Genomic DNA, 15,641 nt, shown 5'->3' with positions numbered 1-15,641 from the left:
GATCCAATCCCCCACATATACCAAAAACTGATTGGTATCTTGGTCTAATAATAAAGAGCTATTATCAAGAGCAAACGTCATAGGTTGAAACTCTAAAAAAAATGTGTCACATAAACTTGTTATGTGTATTTAAGGCTACAAATATAATGTGTCGTCATTTTATTAGATGAATTAAATACGCATGACAAGTTTATGTGGTATGTAATAAAAAATATAGATGGAGATGCTACTAATGAAAATGAAATAGAACTTTAAATGATAAAATTTAAACTTTAGACTGTAAAATCTAAACACCCTCAAACTCTAGGTGTGTAATTTACAATTTAACCAAATTAATTTTACAACACACGTTTCACCCCTTTTTTTTTTTTTTGAGAAATAAAAAATAGGACTCGCGTGGAGCAGTCATTGTCCCACGCCCCATGGTACATTTGGGTAAGCCCATGGGTACCACCAGCTCGAACTGGAGTTCAGAGACCCCGAACTCACACACATCCCATGCTCTATTAGTTTATGGGACTTCCAAAAATTGCAATTACAGTCCTCGTGAGAACTCAAACCTGGGATGTGGTGAAGCCACAGCAATCACCTACCACTTGAACCACACCCACTGGTGGTCGTTTCACCCCTTTTAAGTACCCATGTGATACCTTTAATGGACAAAAAAAATTACATAATCATGATATGATTACATTAAGAAAACTCATCAATTATTTGTGTTATTGGTCACATGCGTAATGATCTCATAATTCTTTCGTCTACAAGAGCTAACGAAAGTTAATTTCAAGAGTCAATTTGATGGATATGAAAATCTCAATGAGTTATAAGAAAGAATAAAATCCTAATGGTTGTTTTTGCATACAAAATTAATAATAATTATAGTTGTACTTGAATTTTATCCTTGCGACAAAATTTGTAGTGATTTTCTCATTTTCCTTTCTTTCTTGAGATGGCTCGTGAGTAATGACCAAGAAAATTACTTTCTTTCCTTTTCTTTAATTTTTTTAATATTTTAATATAAGATATATTCTAAATTTGGAATCATAAGCTTGCAAAAGGTGACTAGTTCTTTCTACCACCATAATTCTAACTCATTTTCTACTACAAATTTAAAGTTTAAACCCTTGACCCAATTATTATAAATTTGAAAAGGTTGATAATAATCAAAAAGTGATCCAACTCTTTATTTATTTATTTATTTTTAGTATCTTTTTCTTGAAGTTAAAAATAAAAATAAAAATTAAAGAGAGAGAGAATTGAGTGATGTATGAAATAAACTTTACCAGCTTATTTATCATTTACAATACCTTTAAGCTATTCTTATTAGTTTTGTTTTTCCCTTTCAAGAGTAATTGATTTTAAATGCCAACTCAACTCTTTTTCTTTTTCTTTCTTTGTAGATTTCAGTTAGTTCAATTGATAAAGTCTCTGATGGTTAAATAAGAGATCCGATGTTCAATTCCTGCTTACACAAAAAACTGATTGACGTCTTAATCTAATTATAAAGAACTATCACAAAAAACTATAATAAAATCTAAGGTTCAATCCCTAATGATAATTTTTTATCATCAATAATGGGCGTCATAGGTTGAAACTCTCTAATTTTTTTTTTTTATAGAAGAAAGTGATATAATTAGTGCCCTTAAATCCTATTGTATGATGCTATGTATGACATTATGTATGACTTAATATTGTGATTAATAAAATTGTTTTATTATTATCAAAAATAATGGTAACATGAATATTTGGACATTATCATATAGTCCATGAGATGCATAGTATGCGATTTAGTCATAGAAGATATAAATCACAGGTTATTTGTAAACTTAAAATTTTAGTTTGTAGTCAGTGATGAAACTGGGTATTTCATCTGCGAAGATTATAACATATCAACTAAGATGATATATTTTGATCATGGAAGTGGAGACTTCTAATTGATATGTTTATATGTTTTAAAAGTTAAGACATATTGAACTGGACCGCTATGAAATTTATTATTTTCCTAACGACTATCAAATGAATAATAAATCCGATGACTACATTAACTCTTAATCCTGAGAGAATAATAAATTTGATCATGAAGTGTAGGTTGCTTTGATATATCAGGAGTGAAATCTAAAGTCACGATCAAAATCTCAGTATGTTGGACAGCTGCATTTAATGTTGATAGAAAATATATTCTCAAGATCGAATTCATAATCTCTTAACGGAGATATAAAATATTTATTTGATATAAGTTTAATGGATTTGGTTATTCAGAGTATTAGGCCTAACCTCTTTAGTCAAGAATTATTAAAGTATATATTTATGAAATTGGATTTCATAAATATATGATGAATAACTTAAAGGATTAAATCGGATACTTAAGGATTAAGATGTAGTAATTTTCAAAGTGGCAGTCAACATTCATGACTTTGTATTACTACGAATATTTTAATGAATGAGTTGCATGTATAATAAAGTCTTGGGATATAATTTATTAATAAGGCCTAGAGTGCAATTATATTTATATAGTGATATTAAATATAATTAATGGTAACTTTGGACTTGTCAAGAGTTGACAAAAAAACCCAAAGTCCATTGGAGCTCGAGTCTTATTTGTTCCATTTGGTCTCACTCCAAGCCACATACTAATGGCCCAAAAGGCTAGCCCAATTAGATAAGGAGAGAAACATACAGAATTTCATAAGGTTTTTTATGAGGAATGAAATGGTGTGTATATGAGTGTAAACCACTCTCTTATTCTTTCTTGAACACATTCGTGTAAATTGATTGAGAGATCGCACTTCTTGGGCTTAAGTGGAATTAGAGTGAAGATTAAAAATGTTCCCAAGTACTTCTAATCTTTGATTTTGAATTTCACCGCATCAAGGTACGCTCTCTTGTTCTTGAATTGTGAAATTTACATAGTACATGTTATCAATTGCAAATGAAGTAGATCCGTTAATTTTTCACTGAATATAATTTGTATGTGATACAAACTATGTTTTTCCAATAGATGGATGACAACAAAAATTTAATTGTTCATTTAACTAGCCTATTTGATTTTTTAAAATAACATGATTAGTGATTTATCTTAGAGTTATTTGTAAAGTTTGAAAATAGCAGTGGTTTAGTATCTATTACAAAATGCAATAAATTAGCTAGCAAACTTGAATAAAACTAGAACTTTTTTTTTTTAATATAGATATTGTGATAATCAGAGAATGAGAGATTTGAATTGTGAATGTATTAAGATAGTAAGAAGTGTCAACCAATTGTCTAATTAGGATACCCAAAAAGTAACGTTTTTGACACATTTTTAAGGGGGGGAAAAAAGTAATGTTTTTGACACTTAGTTATTGCTTTAGAGCAGCCCGAATTTTTCTGCAGAATTTCAAAGTTAGTCAGGTGCAGCCAAAGCCTATCTGAGGTGTTCAGTTAGGCAAAAGGAAGGTCTGGATTCTTCCCAAACCGGGTGAGTTCTAAACAAACTTAGATGGTGCTATGTTTAATGAAAGCGATGAGGCAAGGATTGGAGTTGTAATTTGAAATGCAATTGGGGAGATCATTGCTGCTATTTCGACAAAAAAAAATCCATAAACCTACTTCGGTGGCTATTCTCGAGTTGTTGGCAGCAAGAAGAGCAGCCAGATTTGTCCAAGAGATCATTTTGAAGGTTACTCGGAGGCAGGTGTTAAAGGCCTCTAGATAAGAGATTCTTCATTCTCTTCTTTTGGTCATCTTGTCAAGTACACTTAATTTTTTGTTAGCTCACTTGGAGTTTTTCTTTATCTCACACTATAAGGCAAGGGAATGTTGTTGCGCACTCCTTAGATCAAAGAGTGAAACTTTCTTTTCCATTGCTAGTTTGGATGAAGCATCACTTAGAAACTGTTGTTCTTGCTAATTTATCAGCTCTTTAAAAAAAAAAAAAAAAAAATTATTGCTTTAGAGCAGCTTAAAATGGCCGACAATTATGGTTGTGGGTCAAAACTCAAAATGCTACTCAATTATTTCGTGCTTATTGTGTGACTCATACAGAAGATGACATCTGATGCATTGCCTAACTTCCTTTTCTATTGGTCACAATTGTAGTTATAAATTAACCAACATTAATCTCGTATATTTCGTAATATTTAAGTATAAAGTACACAAATTTCTAACTTTTTATAATAAAAAAAGTGAAAGTACTCAATATTTAAATGGATGAGGTCAATAGGTTAATAAACATTCTCGGGGTTGTCTTTCTTGCATCTTGGGTACAAGTGCCATCGCCTAGGTTAATCAAATTGCGATTTGATTAGACAGAGATTCAAACTAATCTTTTGTTTATTCCGCAGATGTATGCAACTATAGGATAATTTCATGATTAGTTAAAAAAAATAAAGTAAGTTTGTATAAATTAACAAAATTGACTAAACAAAATATTTAAACACATTTACACAACTTTCAAGGTATTTTATAGATTTTATAAGACATAAAATAAATAAAAAAAGGGAAAAAAGTTAATAGATGCCCAAAAGCATTAGTTTAAGAAATAGTTTTAAAAACATTACCTCGCTTGAAGACTAAGATATGGCCATGTGGTTTGAGCTCTTGACAATGTGATTTGTGATCTCATGGCGACATTGCATGCAATTTTATGGTAGCGTGGTGGTCAAGGTGACAAATGACAACTTTGCAGCGGTTAGATCTAGCTAAGATTGGCCAAATTTGACACAATAAATTAGCCATTGATTCATTTGAATAGTAAAATTTTGTTGGACTAATAGATCTTACTGCAATTCAAATGACCCGTAAAAAATTTTGTAAAAATTGGACTGACAATCGATTCTCAGTTAACCCAATTCAATCAACTAATCTGGTATAATTCTCAAAACCATGGTCCTCACCCCATCATACTCTCTCTACTAAAATTAAAATATAACCACATCAGAATTAAAATAAAAGCATTGTGTGGTATTACTCTAACAAATGCACTATAATTTGTTAGACTTATTATTTGTTGCATTTCAAATTTGTTAGTTTGATTTCTTTATTTTTATACTTAGATCAAATTGAAATATTAAGCTAAATTATATAAACTGTAATTATTTATTGAGTTATGAGCTTAAATAGTTGAATACATATCTAACTTTTTTCATTAGAACTAAAAAAATGTCCCCAAATGATCCCAATAGTTAGGTTGGGGTGGAAAAAAAATACCTTAAGCCCAACCTTATCAAGACCATTGTCCCCCAATATAAAAATGAATTATTTTTTTGCCTAAATTGCAAATTGCTCTCTCTAACACAATTCTTAAAATTTAGACAACTAAGTGTCCGTTTGATATGATTAATTTTATCAACTTATTTTACTATTTAATTTATTTTTGCTGCTATTTATGGACTCTATTGCACTTTTTGATACAATTCATGGGTTTTACTATACTATTTCATTTAACTTTTACTTTTATTTACAGTAATTTGAGCAAAAAAATTTTAATTTCAGCAAAATAAGCAAATCTCAAACAAATCCTAAATTGAACTTACTTGATTGAATTGAATTTTAGAAAAAGTTAAAGATTATAATCTATAATTTAATATTAATTTTTTTTTACTTGATGTAAAAGAAAAAAAAAAATTCAAAGAATAGAAGGGTAATTTGGGGAAGAAAGAAAGGAAGCAATATTAGTTAATTGAATTGGTTAGATAGGGGCGGCCATGCCACCAACAAAGTACAACGAATTTAAAGGAAGCGAGATCCCCAAGAACGTGACCGTTAGACGGAGTAGAAGATCGTGGTCGGGACCAGAAATTAAAGTATTTTTTTAATATAATAAAAAAAATTGTAAAATTAAAAATACACCCCCCACCCAATCAGCGACCCCTACTCTGTCACCCGCAGGTCACGTCACCGTCACCACCACAATTTCTCCTCGCACAGCGAGCCAATGGGTCCTATTTTCTGTCCCTCCCCCTCTGTGTTATTTCATCCCTGAATGCCACGTGGAAAAACTGTACAGTCTGTGAAAAGTTATATACCTCGCAGTGTCATTTCGTGGGACCAATGAGAATGGAGTACGCAACGGTCAGATTGAAATTAAAATAAAAAAACAAAGACCAGCTTAGGAATTTTTTTTTTTGGCTGGATAAAGCTAGATTGAGTTTTGCCAAACATTATTAGCACTTAATGCACAAGTAACTTCGTTGTAAAGACTTGCAAAATACAAAAAGTAATTTAATATAAATATTTTCATAAAAAAATATCTATATTAATGGGTATAAAATTGTGCATAAATACACAAGTACTATTGTAATCGTGCATATATGCACGGTTACCATAACTCTTCTATACATTATTTTGGTATTAAAAAAAGATGGACTGATGTAGGTTTTTGTAGAAAAATAATATAAAAATATTATTTATATAAAATATAGTGTATAATAAATGGACTGATGTGAGTGTTTTGTAAAAGTAATAATGTTAAATAAAAAAAGTAGATTTTTGTGTAAAATAGACGAAATCTTTTGAAAGAGCTGATGCAGTTGCTTTTACACGTTTTAAAGAGTAATGCTAATACCACTTAAATTGACATAATTTTGTGCTATAATTCGCCATATGGTGAGTTGTGATTGGTGAAGGTATGGAGACACACCTTCACCAAGCATAACTCACCATATAGCAGGCAAATTGTGACACAAGGTTGTGCCGTTTTAAGAAGAAAAATGATTATTTTTTCCCCTTATAATAATATTTGTTGGGAAAATATTTTATGCATAATATTTCTCTTTTAAAATTTCTATTTTGCTTCCTAAAGAAGCGCATATGACTCATATAATTTTTGTTTTTTTTAAAAAAAAATTCTAAAAAACTAGTTTTTGATCGGTTTGTTAAGTAAACACAAATAAATCTTGATTAAAAGGTTTAAAATCACAAAAATATAGCATGAGGTATGGGCTGATGCCAAACATTGTCAACCCATTTTAAAAATGTTTAATTTGCTTCCTAAAGTGACCCTTAAATCTTCATACAAGTTAAAATTTGCTTCCTAAAGTGACTCTTAAACTAGTTTATTTTCAAAAAATTTAATTTTGTTTTTTTTTTTTGGTATAAAAAACAGTAGGTAAGAAAAAAAACTAAAATCTTTTAGAGCATTCATATCTATTCACGCAAAAATTCATGTCTATTTTAACATAAAAACATGTTTTTTCTATTTTATATACTCACTTTTTAAAACATCACACATCAAAATATCTATTTTTACACTACATTTTATTAATTTTTTTTAATTGTTTCTTTTTCTTTAAACACAATAACCATCATCCACTCTGTTCATTCATTTTAGAGATATGTAAAGAAATCATAAAAAAACTAAATGAAATTGAAAAATGCTAGTGTGTATTTACTTCGTTGCCAAATTAGCAACCATGTATTTTATACAACTTTGCATGATTTGATATAAGTGAATTTTGGGTAGCTAAAATGCGATACTTGCTCTGTTATGCAAGCAGTGATGTGACTGCTAGTATATCAACTTTGAATTTGATTGGCTAAAATGTAATATTTTTTCTATTATACAAGCACATATACGAGTGCTGTTAGCCAAATAGACTCTAATTGTACTACTCCTTGCATCATGACATCCTGTCTTTAAAGTTGATCTTAAAAGAGTTTGAATTGAATCTTATAAAAGAAATTTAAAAAAAAAAAAAAAAAAACTTAGACACATTTGGACATGCTCAATCTCAATTTTTTTTTCCTTTTCTTTTGGCTCTCACAACAAATTTATTGAAATTGTTAAAATATTCGAGGATTGAGGGTATAAATTAAGGACAAATTTATGAATGCCCTAAATTTAAAAGAGTTAAATGGTATTTTATGTTACAGGAAGCTTTAAAGTTAGGGCAACAACATTAAATCAAAAGAATTTCATGTACATTATAGATTTACAACTAGTATAAAAAAAAATTACAAGTTTGATTTCAAAAACTGTGCAATAGTTTAGCATTAGGTCTATATACTGACAATGATAACTTTAAAATTTGCACGTATTATGATAACTTGTAAGAAGAAAAATAAAAGAAAAAGAATAGATGACAAATTAAAAGGAAGAGTCAATATACCAACTGACCACAATCATATGAATATATATAAAATTTGACTTCTATTTTTTTTTTGGGTTTGGTGGGGAAAGTAACTTCTAAACATTGTAGACTTGATGCCAGTGAAGGCGCGATTATATATAAGTTGCATATTCGATTTCATAAACTAACAAAAATTGTTGTGTTCAATGTGTTTCCTAATTAAAGTAATTTTGTCATTAGTGATTCCCAACATGTAGTTTAATGTAAAAGAGATAAATATATTTTAGTTTCTCTCTCATACGCATAGTTGCACTCAGAGTCAGAAATTGACAAATAGAAGCATATAGAGACGGTTTGGCCATTTGGGTATTTACAAGTCCCAAATTCAATATGTCTGGTGCTATATTATATATAAACTATAGTATGAATTTGATAGTCAATTTTTTTTAAAATTATCATGACTTGTACTGAAGGTCATACAGGACAGTCACGTGCTTACTAATTAGTTGTTTATTAGTAAGTAAGAAAAATGAGGGTATAGTTTGAAGATTTGTCTTTCACATTACTAAAAGACTGAGAATCTGTCAATAGTTGTGAGTAACAATATTAGACCTCCTCGAGTATCTAATTATTCTCTTGAGTATGTATATAATTCTCTCGTCCCACACGTAACAAATTATTAGAGAGATGCATTCTTATAAAGTGGTTCCAAAATATTAATAAAAAGTTTCGAAACCAAAATCTCATAAATATCAAATAGAAAAATGAATACACCATTTTCAACTTCTACTAAAATGAAACAAATAACTTTTAACATACACATTAGAGGAGAGGGAAGAAAGTCAGAAAACTTGAAGAATAAAGAGAGCAGAGAACTTGAAGGAGAAGGAAAACATTCCAATAGTATTTGAGTATTCTGTGTCATTATTAGTAATAAATTTAATATTTTTGGAAAGTCTTCACATGAATTCAACACATTAATTGATTTTTTTTTTATCGAATTAAAAAAAAGTAATACTATAATTACAAATTATTTTACAATATTTTTATAAAATATTATGTGACCGACTTTTTATTAATTTTCATTTAGACTCATTATTAATATTATTATTTTTTTTTTATTAATAATCACCCGAGGTTGTAAAATTTTTTGTAAAAAATTTATATCTTTAGCACTATTCATTAAAAAAAATAGGAAACAACTTCATACCCTTTTGTATGCACTAGCTGACAATGGAGGTTTCGGTTCGGCCAAAAATATACCGGTATGACTATCGATGAAACAAGAAATTTCACGAGAGAAGAAAATGTCGTCATCGTAGGATAGAAAAGAAAAAAGAAAGATACCCGAAACGTTTTTCGAATGAAACAAAGTATAGTAACAGTAAAAAAAAAGTAAAAAAAAAAACAGAGGTGGTAACTAGTACTGTCAGTTTCTGTTACCTTGTCAGATTACAGGCACCACTTTTTCACTTTTGTCTTATAAGTTGGTCAGTTTCTGTTACCACAGCATGCGCAAAGTGAAAAAAATAAATAAATAAAAAGGTTTCTTTTAAAAAAAAAAATTTTATTTTGTCTTTTCCTTTATTCCTTTTTAAATTAGTACTTTTTTTTTTTTTTTTTGCTGAATCTTTTTAAATTAGTACTTTGGAACATACTGTGTATGTTTTTTACATTTTAAAATTTGGGTTTTTGATAGGATCGATAATAAAGGGTCTAAATTGAAAAAGTCAGTCAAGACTAAACAACATGCGAGTTTGATTGCATATGTGTTTTTTTTTTTCTTCCATGACCTAAGGGATTTTCACATGGACCTAGCTAGTACTCTTTTTTAGTTTGTCTTTTGTGTGATTTTTGAGAAGCTTCAACGTTATCTTGGAATTTGGAAAGCATGATTTCAAAGTGAAGAAAATAGAAACTTGGGAGGCTTCTATATATCTTTTATGTTCTTGAATTTTTTGAAATTTTCAATGCTATTTAAAAGGTATGTATAAATAAATGATACCTTATCACATTTTTTTTTAAAGGTGATACATTGTTAATGTCTAATAAACATATATGTATAAGTTTTCAAAGAAATTCATATTAATGTTTAATGATTTTATAAATTGGGGGAAGATATAATTTGCACCCTCTAAATTTGTGGTCACTTCTATAGTTCTAATTAAATTATTTATTCGACTTTCAAAACTTATAATTCCCATCATTGGTTATTATAAATGCTATTGTGTTATTTTCATTATAGTCTGATACATTTTTACAATTAATCCACCTAAAAAACTGATGTTTTTATTATTACATATATTTTTTTAAGTTCAAAACGATGTTGTATTTGGCTGAGTTGACGAAATGGACATATTGAAATTGTTAAAATATTCGAGGATTGAGGGTATAAATTAAGGACAAATTTATGAATGCCCTAAATTTAAAAGAGTTAAATGGTATTTTATGTTACAGGAAGCTTTAAGGTTAGGACAACAACATTAAATCAAAAGTATTTCATGTCCATTATAGATTTACAACTAGTATAAAAAAAAAAAAAAATTACAAGTTTGATTTCAAAAACTGTGCAATAGTTTAGCATTAGGTCTATATACTGACAATGATAACTTTGAAATTTGCACATATTATGATAACTTGTAGGAAGAAAAATAAAAGAAAAAGAATAGATGACAAATTCAAAGGAAAAGTCAATATACCAACTGACCACAATCATATGAATATATATAAAAATTTGACTTCTATTTTTTTTTTTGGGGTTTGGCGGGGAAAGTAACTTCTAAACCTTGTAGACTTGATGCCAGTAGTAAAGGCGTGATTATATATAAGTTGCATATTCGATTTCATAAACTAACAAAAATTGTTGTGTTCAATGTGTTTCCTAATTAAAGTAATTTTGTCACTAGTGATTCCCAACATGTAGTTTAAGGTAAAAGAGATAAATATATTTTAGTTTTTCTCTCATACACATAGTTGCACTCGGAAATTGACAAATATAAGCATATAGAGACGGTTTGGCCATTTGGGTATTTACAAGTCCCAAATTCAATATGTCTGGTGCTCTATAATATATAAACTATAGCATTAATTTGATAGTCAAATTTTTTTAAAATTATCATGACTTGTACTGAAGGTCATACAGGACAGTCACATGCTTACTAATTAATTGTTTATTAGTAAGTAAGAAAAATGAGGGTATAGTTTGAATATTTGTCTTTCACATTACTAAAAGACTGAGAATTTATCAATAGTTGTGAGGAAACACGAAATCTTAACTAAAATATTAGTTAACAATTAAATCACGTAATTTCATGATTCCTTAAATTAATTAATCTTTTTTCTTATCATCTCATTTGAAAGTTGAAACATTGAGATTGAGGGTGCATTTGGCATGGCTTATAAAACCAGTTTTTTTTTACTATTTAGCGTATTATTGTTACTATTCATAAGCTTCACTGCACTTTTTGATACTATTCATAGTCCCATTGTACTATTTCAGCTATTTTTTAATTTTGTCTACAGTATTTTTAGTAAAAAGTTTTCAATTTTAGTTAAACAAGCTGTTCTCAAACGGACACTGAGAAGAATAAGAAAATGAAGTATAAGGTGCAATGAAATGGTTCTTGGTTATCTTTTTTATTCACATCAATTCGTGTAAAAAAATTTAGTCTATTTTAACATAAAAACCTACTTTTTTATTTTATTTTATTTTACATACTCACTTTTCAAATCACGTTTCAAAACACTTTACATCAAATTATCTATTTCATACCTCATTTTATTAAAATATCAATTTTTCTTAATTTTTTTAATTGTTTATCTCGCATACAACAAACATCATTTATTCTCTTTTTTTATCTTCGAAATATGTAAAGAAAAAAAACTAAATATAAAATTTATACAAATATAGTAGTAAACTTGTAAATATATACAGACTATGCAGACCATTTTTAGAAAAAAAGTACACAAATTAAAGTTGGAAAATTTTGAATACCCATTTCCCCATAAAAAAAAAAAAAAAAAAGGAAATATGATAGACATAAAGTTTGTATAGAGAAAGGTAATTTGGTCTGGCATTGGTGGTTGAGTCTTTTCGTTGCTTCAAGAAAGCAATTAATAGAACATATAGGGATAGGGGTGGGGGTGGGGGTCCCATGTTATTGCTCAAAATCAAATAAAGGTTATTGATCTTCTTCTTTAGATAGTTTGTTGGGAAAGTCAAAAAAATTGAAAGGTTTTTCCCGCTGGTGCAAGGGACAAAAGGGTGACCTAATTAAACATGAAAATGGGACAGAAAGACAGCCTATAAACGCATGATATTGAGTCACCATGTCAATTCATCTACGCTGCTGATGTTGAATGGGCCCCAAATGTTCCTTCCCAACCAGATTATTCACTTTATCCCTTTCTTTTGTTTGAAGGTTATTGAGAAAGTGGGAAGTTTTTTTTTTTGACAGTGGAACCTTGCCTACTGGACAGTTTGGACTATATATGGCCACTTTGAACGCAATACTATGTGCGCAATCATCAATGATCAATCACTAAAAAAACCAGAAGAAAAATGCTGCACATCTTTTTTTAAAAACTGATATTTTATTTTTGTGATTCGTTGAGCCTGTGAGTTCTACTAATTAAATCATCAATAATCTCTTAAGGCTTATTTGGTATTAGATTTTAAACTCACATTTTTATATTTCAAACAATATTATACACATTTTTACACACACGTATTTTTAAAAACTATAAAAATTTCATCTCAAACTACAAAAATTTCTCAAACTATTCTACTAAACACCATCTCATATTTTGTTGGTTAATTGACAGTTTCTTAGCGGTTTCATTTTAATCCCAAAATGGATAAAAGATGATCATATCAAGCATCAACACCTGCTAAATAATCAGTGTTCAACTATTGCATTATAATGAAAAAAAAAAAAAAAAACCCAATGTTTAAGGGAACTAGATAAGAATGAGGTGTCATAAACACTTCTTTGTTGTGTAAAAAAGAATAATGTGAGAAAGGTCAATTATAAAATTTTAACATCATTTTCTTGCATATACATTTTATAAGCTTTTGGTGAAAATATTCATGTAAAAAAATAAAAATTTAAAAGCTCATTTTTGGAGGGTGTTTGCATTTGAAATAATGAAATTAAAAGTTAGGTTTTTAATGGAAATGCAGCTAGTCTTTTTTTTTTTTTTTTTTTTGAGTAAAATAAATAGTAGGGGAGGGCATGTCACATGTGGGATTTGAATTAGAGACTTAGGACGACACCATAAACTAGAAAGGATGTCATTAGATTTTGAATTAGTTTTCTAAACGAAAAATGCATCAAACTTAAAGTAATTAAAATCAGTTATATTGTTCCTAAAAAGTCAAAAATAAATAAATAAACAGTCATATGTAGGAATATAATCCGAAATGCTCCTGTTTTTTTTATCTTTTTTTTTTTTTTTTTTTAAACGGAGAGAAATGCTCCTGGTTTTTACTTTTTACTCTCTTTTATTTGATATGATGGGAGTTAATTTAATCTTTGCACCTACTTGTTAATGATGGACATTTGAATTCTTATTGAGCACTAATTCATTTGTGGACCATTAGTTCTTTTCAAATGTCAAAATCCAATTTATTGGGCAAGGATCATGTTTTATGAAGCATCCTAGTGTCCGCTATAAATGGTTGATAATGTTTACGAGGTGACTAATCTATATTGCGATCTACATGGATTTCTCTGTGATTGATTTCTTGATAATAATAGGATAATTCTAATTCAGCAACGTATAGTGACCCATTTCACCCCATAACTATTTTATTCTTTTACTTTTTTTTTTTGAAAGAGAATTTAATTCTTTTACTTGGTATTCTTTTTGGAGAAGTTACCGAGTATAAGCATAATAGGGAAATACCAAAGTGAATTCGACATAATTAAAAAATAATAATAATTTTTTTTTTGCACAAAAACAATAATGTTTGTCAAGATTAATGGATGTTTTTTAATATTTTCAATAAAGATATTCAGATTCAAATTTTCCAATTATTGTAACTTGTAACTAACGGATCATATATTAAAAAAAAAGAAGAGCAAATTATTCAATTTTTTGAGTAGAAGAGAGATGATATTGTCTTAAGCTCATAGCTCTCAAAGATCTAATTTGAGACGAACTTTCTTTGAGACCTTTTGAGGCCATGTGATTGAGCCTAACTTCTTTTTTGTCACCTCATCCTAACGGCTTCATTCTTGTCGCCTCATCGTGAACTTAATTAATGTATGATAAGCAAAGTTTAAGGTATATTTTTTATTTGATCTATACTATTATTTAAGGGGCTTCTCATGTTTGGATTTCTCATTTTTTTAGTTCAAAAATGCCCTATACCCCTATGTTTAAGTAGAGATAAATCTAAAGGACAATCTTGAAAAATGCAACTCTAACTTTCACTAAAACATTGCCTAAAAAATATGATCACTTTCCTATTAATTTTCAAATTACTTTATCAACTTATAAATTAAAATTTTAAAATGAAAATTATATATAAAATAAAATAAATTTTTTTTTCTACAAAATAGGACCACTAAAAAATACAAAACCTCATTGTACGCACTTTGTGCTTGTGATGAAGCTAGTGTATTGTTAAGAGAGTTTGATTTACTTCTAGTGCTTTTTTAACTGGAGGTTTCATTTTATTTTAAATATACAATGACAAGTGGTAGTGAGTTTTAATCTTCACATTTTATTTAGTTAATGAGTGATATGACAGTTTCTCATTAAAACAAAAAGAGGTTCTAGTTCAAAAAATATTAAAAAAAAACCAAATCCTTATTAAGGCAATAAATTAATAATTAGAATAATATCAATTTTACATGTGTCAATTGTGACTTGTGTTATTATTACATATGCATCCATCACAATATATCATATTGAAAACAGTAAAAGAAGTTTTGAAAACTTTAGTTAAGTTACACATTAGAGCATCCACACCAGTTCTTTTATTTTACACATCTATTTTTACACTAAAAATCTACTTTTTATATTTTACACATCCATTTTTACAAAACACCCACAACAGTTCATCTATTTTACACCTTCTTTTAATTAAATAATCAATTTTCTTAAATTTTTTATTATTTCCCACAACTGCCACTTATATACACGCGGTACCTCTCTTTCTCTCTCTACCCATTTCTAATTTGGCTCTCTCTCTCTCTCTCTCTCTCTCTCTCTCTCTCTCTCTCCATCTCTTTTCTGATTTGTCTCTCTCTCTCTCTCTCTCTCTCTCTCTCTCTCTCTACCCATCTCTCTTTCTTTCCATCTCTCTCCCATCTTGGTCAAATCCGATCAGGCAAGAACCGATAGCTCTGATCAGATCCACAAGCACCGATCCACAGCTCCGATCAGGCAAGACCCGACAGCACTGATCAGATCCACAAGCATCAATCCACAGCTCCGATCAGGCAAGACCCGACAAGCACCATTGTCCCGATCAAGCACCATCGTTCCGATCAAGCATCATTGTTTAGAACAAGCACCATTGTTTCGATCGGAGCACCATCGTTCCGATCAAGCACCATCTTTTCGATCAAGCACAGATCTGTG

The sequence above is a fragment of the Castanea sativa genome, chromosome 5, assembly GCF_040712315.1.
Source record: "Castanea sativa cultivar Marrone di Chiusa Pesio chromosome 5, ASM4071231v1".
NCBI lineage: Eukaryota > Viridiplantae > Streptophyta > Magnoliopsida > Fagales > Fagaceae > Castanea > Castanea sativa.
Note: the sequence above shows the minus strand (reverse complement) of the source record.